Here is a 16,525-nt window from a genome sequence, read left to right on the forward strand (position 1 = left end):
GTCTTGTCTCTCTCTTGACCCACCCGGGGTACCCTGAGGCCTGGCTGCTGAGAGACCTCAGTCCACAGGCGGCCTTCGAGCTCAGACCCCTGACCACCCTCAGACCCCTGCGTCTCTGCTGTGCTGTGTGACTGGCAGTGAGTCACCAGTGAGCTTCTCCTGGCCCCACCGCCTGCCAGGGCCCCTGCCTTCTCCAGGTGAGCAGGGCCTCTGTACATGCCATCCAGTGAGCTGGCAGCTATGGGAACCTCCCCAGCACCCCTTCCCCTGAGGCCTCACAGGTCTGCCCACCCCAGGAAGGCTTGGGGCTCCTGCCACACAGTCAGAGGGCCCGGCAAACAGTCCTTGACCAGGTGGGGGCTGGGGTTTCTGTTGATAGAAAGGAACCCCCAGCAGCCTTCTCCCACCAACTCAGCTGGCACGGTGTGATCTGGTCAAGTGACCCAGGCCTGGCCAGCCTCAAGCATGTTCTCTCAGGAGGCCTCTAGAAGGGTTGTCCTGGTGCTGAGGCAGGAGTTGAGGGTTCCAGGGTCAAGTCAGGGCAGGTTTGGGATGCTCTCAAACGGGGCTCAGACACGGGCCTGGGAGTGGGGGGCAGCAGAGGAGGTGGCTGTGCTGGCCAATACCGTGATGGTGTTAGGAGGTGGGGCCTCTGGCAGTGATGATGGCAGTGACACCCTTATGAGAAGAGGCCTAAGAGCTAGCTCTCTCTGTCTGCCACGAGGACAGTCAGGAAGGAGGCCCTCCCCACACACCGGGACTGCTTGTCATCTTGATCTTGGATTTCCAGTTTCCAGGACCGTGAAAAATAAATGGCTGTTATTGAAGTCACCCAGTCTACGGTATTTTGTTATAGCAACCTGGAGTATTTATCTTGGAGTATTTACCTAGGAGTATTTACCCAACTGAGTTAAAAACCTGCACCCACACAAAAACCTTCATGTGACTATTTATGGCAGGTTTGTTCATAATTGCCCCAAACTGGATGTAGCCAAGGTATCCTTCAGTAGATGAATGGATAAACCAACTAGACCATCCAGACAACAGGACATTATTCAGCATGAAAGCAGTGAACTATCAAGCCACAAAAGGTATGGATGAATTGTAAGTGCATATTGCCAAGTGAAGGAAGCCAGTTTGTAACAGCTACATGTGTGTGATTCCCTGTACATGACAATCTGGACAAAGCCAAACTGTGGAGGCAGTGAGGAGAGCAGTGGTGCTGGGGAGCGGGGGTCGGGGAGGAGCACAGGGGATGTTTAGGGCAGCGAGACTCTGTGTGGGGCCGCAATGCTGGACACACAAAGCTACACGTTTGTTAAAATCCACAGGCTGTACAGCAGAGAGAATGAGCCTTAATGGATTTAATCATGCAAATTAAAAATAATAAATAAATAAAATAAATGCAAATGTAAAAGGATTACTTGGGAGCTGGGGGTCTGAGGCTGGAGTAAAAGAGAACACCAAAGTCCCTCCCTGAGGGGTGGAGAGTGGGTGCTGACTCAGGTCATGTTGGAAGGGAGTGGGGTCTGTGACACTGAAGGCAAAGAGAGCCGCCCATAGACCTACCTGGGTTGGTGACGTTTCCCATGGGGTACGCGCTAACGATTCTGACACCACGGATGTGCACACTGGAACTGAACCACTGAATACATGGATGATGGGGCTGGGAGTGGGTTTCTCACTGTTGCGGTGGGGGTTTACAGGTAAACAAGGGGAAAAGGCTAGAATGATTCATGAGGTAACAGATTAGAATTAGAGATATCAGTAGCAACTCATGCTTAATGTGGGCACTCATGGAAAAATGTAGAGATACACCTGTGTGTGTACACACACAGCTGAGAAGCACCGGCTCTAAGTTGCAACAAGCACCCCCAGCACCCATTTCTTGGTCTCTCACACCAGTCTCCAAGGAACAGGCCTACTTGGGGAAATGGTGGATTTGAGGACCGGGAATTTTAAAAACTTCATAGGTGAAGCCCTAACCCCCAGTGTGACTGTATTTGGAGATGGGGCCTTTAAGGAAGTAATTAAGGTTAAACGAGGTCATAAGGGTGAGGCCCCTGACCCTAGGGGACTGGTGTTCTTATAAGAGACATCAGGAGGGAGCACAGAGGACACAGGGAGGCGGCCGTCCACAGGACACTGAGAGGCCTGTTGGTACCTAGACCTTGGACGTCCAGCCTCCATAAATGTCGATTCTTTAAGCCGCCCAGTCCATGGCGCTGTGCTATGGTAACCCTGGCTGACAGTACTCATACAGTGAGAAAGTGAAAGCATGCTCCAAAACGAAATGAAACAACAACCTGCAATGTGGGGGTTGTGTTACAGGGACAGAAACGGAAGGCACTCCTAATGGCTAAAGCCCCAATAATTGGAACAAAAGAAATAAGTGTTGGATTAAAACACAAAGTATAAAGTAGACATCCATAGATCCAACTGATATAAAAATGATGGATCAATAAGTGGGGAGAAGAGACACATCTCATGCAGAAGAATCCCAAGTAGTGTGTGTAGTGCTCTGCCCTCGGGGAGGGGGAGCACACCCCCCACCCCTGAAGCGTGGGGGCCACAGTGACGTCCTCCCAAAGGGCACGGGATAGAGGAAATGCCTGGCAAACAACTCAGCCAGGTGACCAAGGTCACTTCAACACTCACAAGTCACGTTGGGAGCACAGACCCTGATGTCACATGATGAGAGGGCACTTTGCCTCCAGGGTCTTCCTCCCCAAAGCCCACGAGGCCAGACTAACCATGAGAGACACGTCAGACAAATCCCAACAGAGGGACAGTCTCCAGAACCTCCGCCCAGTGCTCCTCAGAACTGCCAAGGTCACCCCAACAAGGAGCGTCTGAGACATCACAGCCCAGGGGAGTCTGAGGAGATGTGAGGACTAAATGTCATGTGGGATCCTGGAGTAGAAAAGGGACAATAGATTAAAAACTAAGGAAATAAATGTGGACTTTAGTTTGTAATAATATACCAACATTGGCTCATGAATTGTGACAAAAGCACCACGCTCGTGTAAGACGTCAGTAAGACCCCGGGTGTGGGGTGTGTGGGGACTCGCGCACTATCTTCTGCAAATCTAAAGCTGTTCTAAACTAAGAAGTTTATTTTAAAAGTTTAAGGTTTTTTGTTTTTTTTTTTCTGTAGGCTCCTGATTGTTACTATAACAAGTTAGAGATCTTCCCCATCATTCCTCGTTTGGTAGTAATTTTAGTGAGCATTTAAATCTATCATCCTTTGAGATGAAAAAAATACACGCACCCAAACACATCTGAAGGGTTGTCTATGGCTTCAGGGACAGGGAAGAAGGGAATGAATAAGAAAATATAAATAGATGAAACAAGAGAGGGCCCTGCACCTACGAATCATGATCATGTTCCGCGACGTGAGGCGTGTGATGAATTTGACCCAGAAAGAAGGAATCTGGCCGTGAACTTGGCAGGCTAGTCTGCCAGCCTCAGGGTTCCCCGCGTTTCTGCTGAGCTTGGTGAAGCCTCTGAGCCTCAGTTTACTCTTCTGCTAAAGGGGGCAGAGAGGGGACGCACCAGCCACAGTCCCACCCCGAACCCCAGCAGGGCCTCCAGATGAAAGGAAGGAAGACGCTGGGGCTAGGGGGAGTGGAGCTGCTGGGGGAACGATAAAATTGACATGTTGTGATTTAAGAAACACACAAAGAGAACTATTTTAAAATATACAGAGAGACCTAGAAAGTATTGGGCAATGCGGAAAAAATAGACTCTTGGAAGACCTAAAATCACCCTCCCTGCCTGCCCCTCTCCTGGCAGTGAGCCTTCCCTGGGAGGGCTGCTTGCTCCTTTGGAGTTCCATTTTCCTGAAAGTCTGGAGGTGGGGCGGGGTGGGTGAGAGCTCTTCAGTGCCAGGGCCTCCCTGCCCAGGTGAGGACGCTTGGTTCCCCAGTCAGAGGGGCCAAATTTACCAAATACAAGACATCCAGTTAAACTTGCACTTAAAATGGACAAGGAATGATTTTTTAGTATGTGCAATATAGGCTAAGCTATAGGGTCCAAAAGGAGGCTGGTGGTTGCTTAGGGCGGAGAGGGGAGGGTGGACCTTTCCGTGACCGGCTAGTCAGGACCCCAGACCCACACATGACCATGCCGCCGGGGCGTGGGGACCTCGGATTCGAGTTCTCAAGCCTCCCTGCTGGGCGCAGAACAATCTCCAACCTCCATGTGCCTATTCGGGAGACTCACTCGAAGTCGCTCTTCTGGGACATGCAGTACGGGGAGGCGGCTGGTCTAGGGGCCGCAGAGACCGTGCACCTCCATTCTCCCGTGTATCCGGAGTCCCCACCAGGCACACCCCGCGAAGGAAGACACTCTCACTAGCGGCCGCCGCCGCCTTCCCGCGGAGGCTCAGAGCCTAGGTGGCTCCGCCTTAAATAGACATACCTGGGTCCTGATTGGCCAGTTAGAATCATGTGGAGGGCTCAGGCCGGGCGGACCAGCTCTGAGAGCCAACCGGGATTCGGGGTTCTCTGAAGCCTCGGCAATTCAGGCTGTCCGGCCCGCTCGGAGTTCCAAAGCCCAGCCTGTCAGTACCCTTCGCCTGAGGCAAACCGGCCACCCAGTGGGGACAACCCAAAAAGACAGGCTCCTGCCTGTCGCCCCACCCCCGGCAGTCCCTGCTCCCGTTCTGCTCACCTGCCTGTCAGAGTTTTCTTTTTTTTAAGATTTTATTGGGGAATGGCGGGGAGGGGGAACAGATAAGTTGCTGTCCTTTTGTTCTTCCGTCTAGTTGTGGAGGACATCACTTCACTGGCCCATGTTGGTATTATCACTGTGCTCTTCCCAGGTGAGGCAGATGGGTCGCCGGCTATTGGACGGCGGCTCACAAAAGCTCACACCTGCTGCCAGCCACTCATGGTAGCTTATGGCAGCCCACTGCAGCCCCACTGCAGCCTATGCCGCCGTGGCCTGCGACTCACAGCAGCCCAGCTCCAGGTCGAGCTGTTGTTCACCATCTTAGCTGTAGAGGGCAGTGTCACTGGCCCGCATGTGGGATCCGAACCAGGGCCCTGCTGCTCAGAGCTGGCGTCCCGAGCCAACTCCTAACCAATGTGCCACTCGGCCGGCCCCAGGGTTTTGTTTAATGAAAAATTTCACACTCAGTAAGCAAGTTGAAGTAGTTTTACCTCGACCACCACCCAGATTCTGCCATTAGCATTTACATCCATCAGGCCATCCTATTGTTAGGCCTGTAAGCGTGTTACAAACATTTAAAATACATAACTTAGATATACAAACACGAGAGAAACCCTTTAAAACAAGAAAATGCTAAACGTTTTGGTGAGCGGGACGGAGAAGCACACAAATAGATGCAAGTTAGTGGAAACGCTCTCGTTTGGGGGCTGGAGGTAGGTTTGCCGGTGCTCAGCATATAATCACGCCATTGTGGTAAAACTGTTATTTTTATATTACTAAATTGCAAATATCAGTACTCCACCCAAAGTATTTCAGCACTCATTAGCAAGCAGTGTTTGTTTATAGATTTTAAACGTTAAATTTACAATGAAGTGCATAAATCGTAATCATTCGTGCGCTGAGTTTTAGCAACTACAGCTCTGTAACCCAAGATGTCCATCACCCCAGAAAAATCCCTTGTGTACCCCCAGCCCCACCCTGCCCCTCAGGCTGCTCCCCCTCTCTGTCCCGCACCCTTTTCCGCATCCCTAGGGTGGCTCCCCCTGCACCCCGCCTCGCACCCCCAGGCTGCTCCCTCTTCCTGCACCCCTTCCTCACAGGCTGCTGTCCCCGCCCCTCCCCAATCTGGGGGAGACCCTCGGGACCCTCGGTGGCCTCCGGGGCGCTGGACCGGGTTGGATTTCCTTCACCTCCCCCCCCAACCCCCCCCCCCCATGGTGGGCGGTTCTAACTTCTGTAGGGATCGCATTTCGCGACCCTCTTCCTCCCTATGGGTCTTCCAAAGCCGAAGAGCGCGGTAACTGTGCTTTTAACGCAGAAAAAGGCGCATCCTAGCTCACAGTCACCGCGTCCCGCCAGCGCGCCCCATTTCCCTCTGTCCTGAGACCTTTCCTACTTCATCACCCTGGGAATCACCTCCCCGTTGCTCATCAATTTTGCCCACAATGACTAAAACAGTACGGAAACGGAAGGATGATGGCATCCCCCCGAGGGTGATGCAGCAGTGACATGAAGGCTGGTGCTGCGTCTTCCCAGGGCGAAAGTTCCCAAAGTCGACCAGAGGACACCTGCAGAAGAAAGCTGACAGGAAGAGGGATCAGAGAGGAAGGGGCCGTGTAGCCCTGGGCCCTGGTGACGGTCTTGGCATGGCCAGGTCCTCCCCGCATGTCCCAGCCTCCAGGATCAGTGAGTGAAAAGTGCATTTCCCTGGGGGCGGACATGATCACACACTTTGCCACCGGCTCTCTCAGGACCACCTCCTGTGCCTGAAAGGGCCCACGACAGGGCTCTCTGATCTCTTTGAAAGTCTATGCTTCAGACACACTTGATACAAATACAAAGAGGCTCTCTATGTTTACATTCTTATTAAAATTTCTAATAAAGATTTTTTTCCTTTTATTTTTACTTGTGTGAATTATTGGTGATCTGAATTAAAACATAAAAAATAAAAAGGGGACTATTGTCTGTTTCCTGGCCTACAGGAGTGAGGACTGAGGACCAGTTGTTTGCCCTTCCTCTAAGATCACAGGGGGATGAGAGTGGGGAGGAGGCGTGGCCTGGGAGGGGTGAGGGTGTGAGAGAGTCCCGCAGGGCTGGGAGGGGCTTCACTGGCAGGGAGCACACTTCCTGCGCGGGGCAGTCTTGCCTGGGCACAGACCTGCCAGAACCTTCGTGCTTGCTGGGATGTGGGCCTCCTGAGCCAGGAGGGCTTCTTTTCCTGTTACTTCCCACGTGAGCTGAGACATCACCTCAGGATGCTTGTGTGACAAGCAGGTTCCCATACTGAGTGCCCCTGACCCCCCAGACATGCATTAGTGAGCCCAGGCCAGCATCTATCTGGATGTGTGGCCCGGGAGCTCATGGAATGTGAGCCGAGTGATGGAAAAGATAATGTAAGACTCTAAACCCAGACCCGTTACCCTAACCCAGAGCCACCCTCCTTAAGAACTGTGACACCCACCTGTGCCCCAAGCCTCCCCACCCCCTGCAGGGCCACCCCTGGGGCTGGACAGGAGTCCCAGCCAGAGCAGTGTCCTCCAGCAGCCCTTTCAAGGCTCAGGTGGGGTGGCTTCTTTGGGTCCCTCTGCCCAGTGTGACCTCCAACTGTCCCCAGGCCTGGTCCAGGGCAGTGTAAGTGTCCACCCCCGGGGAGGGGAGCAGCGGGCAGACTGGTCTGGGGGCCAGAGGGAAGCGTGGAGAGGGACAGCTACCTCTGAGGCCCTGTAATGTGTCCGTGGTGCCCCAGGCTCAAAAGATCAGCACAGCTGGACACTGGTCAAAGTGGTGAAAACGGACTCGGGTCAGTAAGTGCCAGGAGGGACCAAGCTGAGCTCCATTCCAGATCCGAGGCCAACGGGAGGAGGAGGGTGTTGGGAGGGGGCCGGCTCAGGAGAGTCAGGCAAGTGAGTAATTACAAAAGCAGGAAGGGGGTGGTGTGTGTGGGCCCATCGGGGCTCCCTAACTGGTGGGACAGCCCCATCTTCACGTGTTGGCCAGAACCCCTCTCAGTGGTCAGGTGAGGAGCTGTGGGGTCTGGAAAGGGGCAGCAAACCCTCCACTCTGCAGAAGGCTGGCTGCAGAATGTGGGTGGGAAAGGGGCTGGGGACAAGCTGGAGGCTTAGGAGAGGGGGCTGAAAACCGTTGAGGGGAGCGGCCTCCCACGCTGCTGGAAGACCCTGATGTTATCGACAGGCCTAACGCCCAGGCTGTCACCATTACAGGTTTCACCTCCAAACCCAAGGCCCGGGGATGGGAAGCTGGCGGGGCCTCAGACCCTGCAGGTGGGTTGACTGTGGGGATATCAAAACTGCCAGCTGAGGTCCAAGGAGCTGGACGTGGGCGAGCTGAGCCGGGCTGGGGGGCAGTGCAGAGGAGCGGGGGCTCCGGGCGCACTTACGGGTTCGGACGACCAGGGATTTTTTCCATTGTGGGGCTGGAGCTCACAGGGAGGGCAGTAGGAAGGGCAGGTAGAGGTCAGAGGTCAAGGCCCCCTGCCAGCAGCTGGACCCCACGAGGGCAGCCTCCAACTTGGAAGAAGGGGGTGTTCTGAGGGAAAAGTGGACACCCCTCATCACAGAGCCAAACACACAGGCCCATCCTTCCTTCCGGGCAAGTCTCGGGGGCCACCTCAGCCGCCTAAGCCACTGCCAGAGACTGAGGGCCCCCCAACCCTGGACCCTGGTCCAGGCTGGGCTCAGGCCCCTGCAGACAATGCTGTGAAATGAACCAAACTGTGATGCCCCATGCCCGGAGCCCCCAATCCTCGACGCCCTCTGTGGTGAGACCCACTAACTTCTGCCAGTCTGAGGAGTGAAAGCGCCCTCCGCCTCTCTGGTCACGGGCAGGAGGGTGCCGATCTGTACACCAGACCTCGCCCCCCCACAGCATGGTCCCTGTGGACTACGGGTTTTTGAAACTTTTGCTAATTTTCGGGGGAAGATGGCGCCTGGTGCGTGCGTGTCTTTAGTTACAAGCGATGCTGAGAGCTTCATGCCTGGCTGCGTCACTTCTCACCTGATTGAGACCTCCCTGTTCGGGCGTCTCCTTCTCATCGGCCTCAGGAGCTCTCTCTCCCATTAAGAAAACTGGCTCCTCGCCCTCTGTTCCCTCCAGCTCCCTGCATCACTGGCTTTGGGATGTGTGCCTTGTTGGCCCTGACAACCCCAGCCTCTTAGGTTGGTTATTAAAGTTCCCAAACCCTGGACCTTCAAACCATCACGGGATGTTGTGGGAATGCTCACTTCTCCAGGAGAGGGTGACAGCCTGCTGAGAACCTCTCATTGGTCTGTGACCCTCGCCGCCCAGCCCGCGGGGAAATAGCCTCAAGGCTGGGGGGTTCCATCTCTTGTCAAAGCCCCCTGCCACCTCTGGACCTCAGTTTCCCCATCTGTCAAGAAGGGGCTGGATTACATGAATTTGGTCTTTCTTTCCAGGCCTTGACGTCCAGGAAACGCTGGCTGGGCCCTTCTCTGTCCCTGCCCCATCCTACCGCTAGAGGGCAGGCGGCCCTCCCGGGAGCCCCACGGCCTGAACTACATAGGCAGGAAAGGAGTTGCCGCAGTGAGAACCCCGATGGGTTAGGGTCCCATGGTGCCCATAAGGGGCTGGGGGGCCTCCCCACCCCCGCTCAAGACCTGGCTCAGCCACTGCGCTGCACGAGACCAGGCGTTGGATACTGTCGGGGAGCTTGTCAGTCACGTGCAGCAAAGGCCCTGAGAGGCAGGCCTAGGGCCCCAAGGATCCAGCAGAAGGAGAGGCAAGGGCGTTGCAGGCAGGCGTGGTGGGGAGAGGAACGTGTAGTGTGCGCCCTCAGGGCCCCTCCCTGTTTGGACCCCTCCCCTTGCTCCCCAGGAGTGGATGGACAAGCCTTAGGCCCCCGCAGAACGGACTCTGCCTGGCAATGGGTCTTGGAGCCAATGGGAGGATGGCCAACTGAGATGGGTGGCACCCAGGGTGCTGGGCAGAGATGGTGGGAAGTGAGGGACCAGGACACGTGGCCGGACTAGACCATGTGCAAGGAGGTGTTGGGGCCAGGACCAGCCAGCTGTGGGAGCAGAGAGAGGACTGGGTGGGGCCGTTGGGGCTCAGCCCTGACACCAGGGAGCAGGGGTGGTGGCCTCTCAGGGGTCGATCCAAGCTCAGAGTGGGCTCTCTGGGTGAAGAAAGAGAGGAGGCATCCCGGCTTTCCAGTCTGGGTGTGGAGGGCATCAGGGCACCCTGGGGAGAAACGGACGAGGTGAGGAGGGGCAGCGGGGGACGGCGGGCCTTACAGCTCTGGCACTGGAGCTGAGGGGTATAGCGTGCTTGAAATTCAAATTTGGAGACACACAATGTTGCGGGGAGGGGACGAGAGAGATGACTGCACTTCTAAGTGGCCCGGCTACAGGTGAAATGATGTGATTCGCCATGTCGTGAGGGCCGCCCACCCAAGCTCGGTGACCAGGACCAGATGTCTTTTCTGATCATGCTGATGAGGACCAAGCAGAGTGTCAGTGTGTCCCCGGGACCCCACGGTTGGAGGACCACAGGAGCACAGCCAGCTTCTGGGGCTGACCACTGCTCTCTATCCCCACAGCCCAGCAGGTGACAGCCCCTTAGCAGGGGGAGGTGGGGCCCAAGGAGATGGAGGGCCAGGTGGGATGGTCTTCTCAGCCTCAGCCTGGTCCCTTGGGCCGAAGTTAGGGGGGTGAGAAAGACAGGTAGAAGCCTCTGAGGTCAGGCTGGTCTCCCTGTGCTGAGTGCATCCTGCACCACGTCCGGGAGAGAACGTGGAACTGCCCCAGATGCCCTGCTCCGCCCCCAGGAAACCCTCTTTCCAGAGAGCCCGTGAATCACCCCCACACGGAGGCAGAGCTGAAGTCACTGCTGCCATCTCCAAGCCCCATGCCCTATGTCACCCAGGTTACACACAGTGTGGCAGCACAGCTTCACCTCACCTGGTGAAATCACTTCCATGGGGTTTGGGGTCCCTCTTTCCTGGGTCACCCACCAGGTGGGAACCAAGTGGCCTCAAGCAGGTTGGGCATCCTCTGGGCCTCACTCTCCTGGCCCAGACACCAAGCTCCAGGCAGGAGCCTGGCGTCTGCTGAGTGTCTGAGCCTTTAGGAAAGCCAGAAAGTTCCATCTGACCATGATGGGGCGGGGTCTCATAGGATGGGGAATCCTGGAGGGTGAGGGTGACCCTGGCAGCAGGGGCACTGGTGGAGGCCCCGAGCCAGGGGGAGATGGTGGCCTTGGGGTCTGAGAGAACAGCGTCCCAGGGCTGAGTGTTTCACAGACATGAGAGCACCACCAGGTGAGGCTGGATGTGGCCGTCCTGCTCACCTGCGAGGACCAGGAGAGAAACAGAAAGCCCCGCCCCCACAATGTCAACCTGTGAGCCCTGCACCAAGGACTTGGCCTTGAGGAGCTGTGGGCTGGCACCCCCCACAGAGTCACCCATGAGGCAGGCGGGAGTGTCCCCCCGGCCTCTGGGAGCTGTTCCCAGATCCCACAGCAGCACCCCCGGCCCCCCCATCTGTGGGTGAGGGAGAGGAGGGTGGGCCACAACGGGCCTGGAGCTTATGACACAGGCCACAGGTGACTCCTGGGCTCCAGGCGGCTGTGCCCTGGAGGCCCCTCAAAGACCCCTGGGATCCCAGGCAGCCACATGTCCCCCAGAGCTGCTGGGGAACCCCAGTGCCCAGCTGGTTGTCTCCTGTCAGCAGCAGCCATCCTCCCATGCTAGTGTGGCAGCTTTGGCAGGATGGTGGCTCACAGGGGCCCATTTTCTGGTACCTTCCCTACGGTGTCCAGGCAGGCTTTGATATTTGACTCGGGAAGCCCTGAGACTGACTGTGCTGAGCTGTGAGCACAGAGAGAGATACAAGCTGCGAGGACCAGGCCCCCCGCAGGGTGGTGGTGTGGGAACTGCCTTGGCCATTTGCTGTGTGCCACTGGCCTTCCAGGTCCCCACGTCCCATTTGTCAAATGGGGAGATGCCACCCCTCTTGTAGGTCTTTGATTGAAGCAGAGCCCACTCCCCACACCTCCTGGGGCTGCGCTTGTCTGAATTGGGGGATGGCTTTGATGTTGGGGCAGGTTTTGATGTTGCTTCTGAAATGCTTGTGCAGCTGGGGACTCAGGACCTGGCTGCAACTCCCCACTTCCTCAGGGGTGGGAGTCTCTCCTGAAGGGAGCCCTTCTCCTCTGGCCATTCAGCGGGGTGGGGACCAAAGTGACCAGGCCAGTCACTGGCCGGCTCCTCCTGGCTCAGGCTTAGCTTTGTTAAAGGGACTGGTAGGGCCCAGAGGCCTTGCGAGGACTAAATGCCTCCAGTGATGAGTGAAGCCAGCGGCTTGGGCCTGAGAGCCAGGAAGGTGCCTTGGGGGTGGGGGCTGAGGAACTGTGGGAGCACACAGGCCACCTGCCCATGTCCAGTCTGTCCCTGGGAGGCCGGAAGCTCCGGGAGGCCCTGGACCCTGTCCACCCGACAGCAGGGCAATCAGAGAATCTGCAAAGGCACTCCCTCAGCCAGGGGACGAAGCAAGGGAGAGGGGGAGCAGGCAGGGAGAAAAGCCATCAGGGGACAAGTGGCAGGCGGGGAGGCTGGCAACGGCCTGCAGGGGCCTGGGCCCCAGGCGGAAGTGGTAATCTAGGAAGGCGCACAGGACTATTTTTGCAGAAGGAACTAGGATAGGAGGCTGGTTTCCTGCCTGCTGCCCGCGTGATGCAGAACTGGGCAGGCGTCCATCACAAACCATCTCTTTGCTCTCTGAGCAAAGAACGTCCGTTATGGCCACTCCTGTAACTAACTAAACCTGCCACAAAGTAGCCACAGGCTGTACTGTACAGAAGTTTAAGGTAAACCTGCCCTCGTCTTGTCATGCCTGGCAGGAGACCTCCATACAAAGAAGTTTTCCATGAAGCAGACGACACACATGAACCCTGGTCCGGGATGGCGGGGGCTCTCTTCCACGGGCGATTACAGGCGGCCACTGCGTCTGGAGGTGGCCTTTTCTCACTTACTCTCTGCTAAGTAAAGTTACTTCCACTTTAAACTCTATACCGGCTTATATTTGAATTCTTTCCCACGTGAAGCCAAGCACCTTTTTAGCCCAGGGCGTGAGTGTACCCACTCAGTGAGAGCAGCACCCAGTGTGGGGGGTGGGAGTGGGGCTGCACCCACCAGGACTGTGGCCAGGGCCAGGGCCAGGGCCAGGCAGGTCCCAGCCCACGGGGGGGCTGAGTCCCCCCAGGCGTGGGACGTGGGTTTGGGCCTGGCCTGCGGGTGGCTGTGGCATTCATCTGCCGTGGTGATGCTTGTGGGAGAACGCATTTTATTTATTAACCAGTTACCTGATTTAGGAGTGAGAAACACACATGTGCCCGGATGTGGGTGCCACTTGATATTTGCGGGTGTTGGGGGTGCTGCGCAGGTGGGAGTGACGCGGTGAGGGGGAAGGCAGAGTAACAGGGGGGCTGGGGAGGATAGGGGCTGCTGGACGGAGGGGGGGGGCGGCGGCGGATGTGAAGCCAGCGGGGGTGTGAGAACTTGGTGGGGGTGCAGCAGGCCCAAAACCTCCTTCTTGCACCCCGACAGCAACTCTCAGCCCAGGGGAACTGCAGCCTCACCGCAGCCTCAGCAGGCAAGGCAGACAGACAGGCACCTGTGGGCAGATAGACGATTTACAGCAGCTCAGCTCTGTACCTACAAGGAGGGGTGCATGGGGGGGGGGCTCCTTCTGCCCCTCCCCCCAGGTCTGCAGACCAACAGGGCAGTGAGGGAGCAGATGAACTTATCTACAGCCCTGACCCCTTTGCCAGTGCTGAGGACGGGCCCTGCTGTCCGCTGAGGTCTTTCTGCTCCCCAGGACACCTGCTTGGGCTCTCACACCCGACAGGCGGGGCCTGCATCCCACTCTCTTCTCGGCCCAGTCAGCCCAGCCTTGGCCATGGCCTCAACCCCTGCCGTGCGCCAGGCTGTCCAGAACTGAACGTCCTCAGCCTCCATCTGCTCCCTGCACTGCTGTCCTGGGCAGATTCACTGCCCGCTGCCACCCTTGTTTCCAGACAGAGGGACCCAGTTGTCCCCTCGGTGGGGTCGCATTGCTCCCACCCATCTAAGACAGCACATGTGGCCTGGCTCCCCCTCCCACCTGCAGCCCTGCTAGGTCCCTAGACACACGGGGAGCCCTGCCCAGTCGGCACAGCGCCCTGCCTCTCTGCCGCCGTCCCAGATATTTCTCTGCTGACCTCCCCTTGCCTCCCAGTTGCCCACCCTCTCAGGACAGGACCCCTGGTTGGTTCATTTGCTGCTGTGCCCCCAGCACCTAGACCTGCCCCTGTGCAGGGGCCACTCGGCCAGCATCTGTGGATGGACATAGAAGTCACTCGTTTACAGGAAAGAGAACCTACTGCCCTGGTCCCACCTTCGGACACCACACTGGTTCTGGTCTCGTGGACACTGACCGGGCATGGCCCAGCCTGTTTCTGCATCTGAGTGCCCACTGCCCTGCCCCTGGGGATGCCTAGAGCTGACCCACAGCAAATGCGGTGCGTGGCAGGTCTCGAGGTTCTTGCAGTGGGACCGGGGCTTGGGCTGGTCTCAGGCCCGCAGTGGACCCTTGGGGTGAGAGCCTGAGAGGGGTCTATGACCCGGGATCAGTGCTGCCCCTCAAGCACCCTGGCCCCTGCCACACCTCCATAACAGAAATAGCCACCCCACCTCACCGTGCCTGGAAGCTGTGTGGAGGTGGGGCACTCTGGAGTGTCGCAGCATCTCCAGGAACCACCAGGCTGGGGGACAGGCAGGTTTGCTGTGCAGCACCCCGCAGCCAGGCCTCAGTCCCTCCCAAGACCTGGAGGGCAGGTGTGCTGTCAGTTTGCTAGAGATCTTTTAACCACAGTGGAACCCCATCTCCTTCCCCTGAGCTTGCGTGTCAGGCAGCCTGGAGTCTGGCCAAGGGGGCGTTGAGCTGGGGGCATGTTAGTGGGGTCTGTTTATGGGTGTGCAGTGGCTCCAAGATAGATGAAGTGTTTGCTACCTGGGACTTCTGTGCTCATCCACGCCTGTGAAGTCACACATTTTCACCTCCAGGAGTGGGCTCCATGATACAGCCCAACACAATTTTTTTTTTCAAAGATTTTTTTTTTATTGGTGAATTGGGGGGATGGGAACAGTGCTGGGGAATTGGGGGAAGGGGGACAGACAAGTTGCTGTCACTTTGTTCTTCAGTCTAGTTGTGGAGGATGTTGCTTCACTGGCCCAAGTTGGCACCATCATTGCGCTCTTCCCAGGTGAGGCAGATCAGTCGCCGGCTTCTGGACGGCCGCTCACTGCGGCTGCTGGCCGCTCACGCTGGCTGCTGGCCGCTCACGCTGGCTGCTGGCCACACACGGTAGCCCATGGCAACCCACTGCCACAGGGACTGCAGCCCACGCCGTCGCACGCGACTCACAGCAGCCCAGCTCCAGGTTGAGCCGTTGTTCAGCATCTTAGCTGTAGAGGGCAGTGTCACTGGCCCTCATGTGTGGGATCCGAACCAGGGCCCTCTGGCATCCCAAGCCAGTTCTTAACCATCGCGCCACTCGGCCAGCCCCCAACACAATTTTAACTACACTCCCTTCCTTTTCCTATTGATGAAAATCTTGAAAAACAGAATCTCTGAGGTCCTTGTATTTGTAGGGAGCCAAGGCACATGCTCTATGCACCCCCGGCTAGCCAAACACATACCCCTCTGCCCACACATATTATCCTGGCCAGGGCTGTGCTCTCAGACGAAATGGAAATTTAAATTCTGCATTCTCTTTCTAGGAAACTGCCTCCCAAAATCATAGTCATCTGAAGAGGCAGCCAACGAGGAGGCAATGAAATTAAGTAGCAAAAAGTAGAATGATTGCTGGTGTCCCTTAATTTAAAAATATTGTTACTTCCAGGGTATTTTAGATGATTTCTAAAATCTGTGATGTCTTTTCTCCTGCTAAGTATTCGCTTTTGTCCCTCATTTTGTGACTTCATATTTGTTTTTCCGCCTGCTCCTCTGCATTAGCTCCGGCCCCCAGGGCTGGACCTGGTGCTCCCCCTGGAGCCGTCTGTGCCGCCTTATGCGTTGTCGTCTGGGGTGAGGAGGGCAGGGTGAGCCCCAGGTGGTGCAGAGGGTGACAGGGGCCCCTCTGGAAGCTCCCAGCATAACTGAGTCCCTCCCTGCCCTCCTCAGACGCCCTGGCACGCTCTCTGTTCTGCCTATTACTTGTTTTCTCCTGCACCCCTGCCGCCTCCCTTCTTTTCTCCCAATACTTAAGGGTATTGATTTTTCCATCATCTTCCTGAATGCGCAGCCGTCTCTGAGAAGTCTGATGTCCCCTGAGTTTTGGGGTTGCCTCTGCTTTTGAGGCACTGGTCCCTGGGATGTCTAGGCACGGGATTTCTGTCCCTCTCCTGGTTGTCCTCTGCGGTTCCTTTAATGAGTGTGCCCGCCCAGCCCCTGCCCCCGGGAGTGCCATCCTCACCCCGTGTCAGGCCTCCCATGGCTACAGTGCCTTCTGTTTCCTGTGCCTCTCAGGGTCCCTTCTTCCTCTCTCCTGGGAGACTTCCTCTCTTCCTGCTCGCTCCACCTATTATTTCTTGGGTCAGCGACGCTAGTTTCATCCCTAACCTGCGCACATGGATGTTTTACTGACCCCTTTTTCCTGCTGCCTGTCTCTGAGGATGTCCGCTAGTTACTCTGTCCCAGGTGGCCGTCCGCCTCCTGCAGAGGCCGCCCTGCCCAGGACTGCAGGTGTCAGGTCATGAGCCTTGGGCCCAGGTCTGGTTGAGAAGACAACACTGGAGTTGGAAAGGGGAGGAGAGAGGCACTTTATTCTTGGCAAG

The sequence above is a fragment of the Hipposideros armiger genome, unplaced genomic scaffold (assembly GCF_001890085.2).
Source record: "Hipposideros armiger isolate ML-2016 unplaced genomic scaffold, ASM189008v1 scaffold_362, whole genome shotgun sequence".
Classification (NCBI taxonomy): Eukaryota; Metazoa; Chordata; class Mammalia; order Chiroptera; family Hipposideridae; genus Hipposideros; species Hipposideros armiger.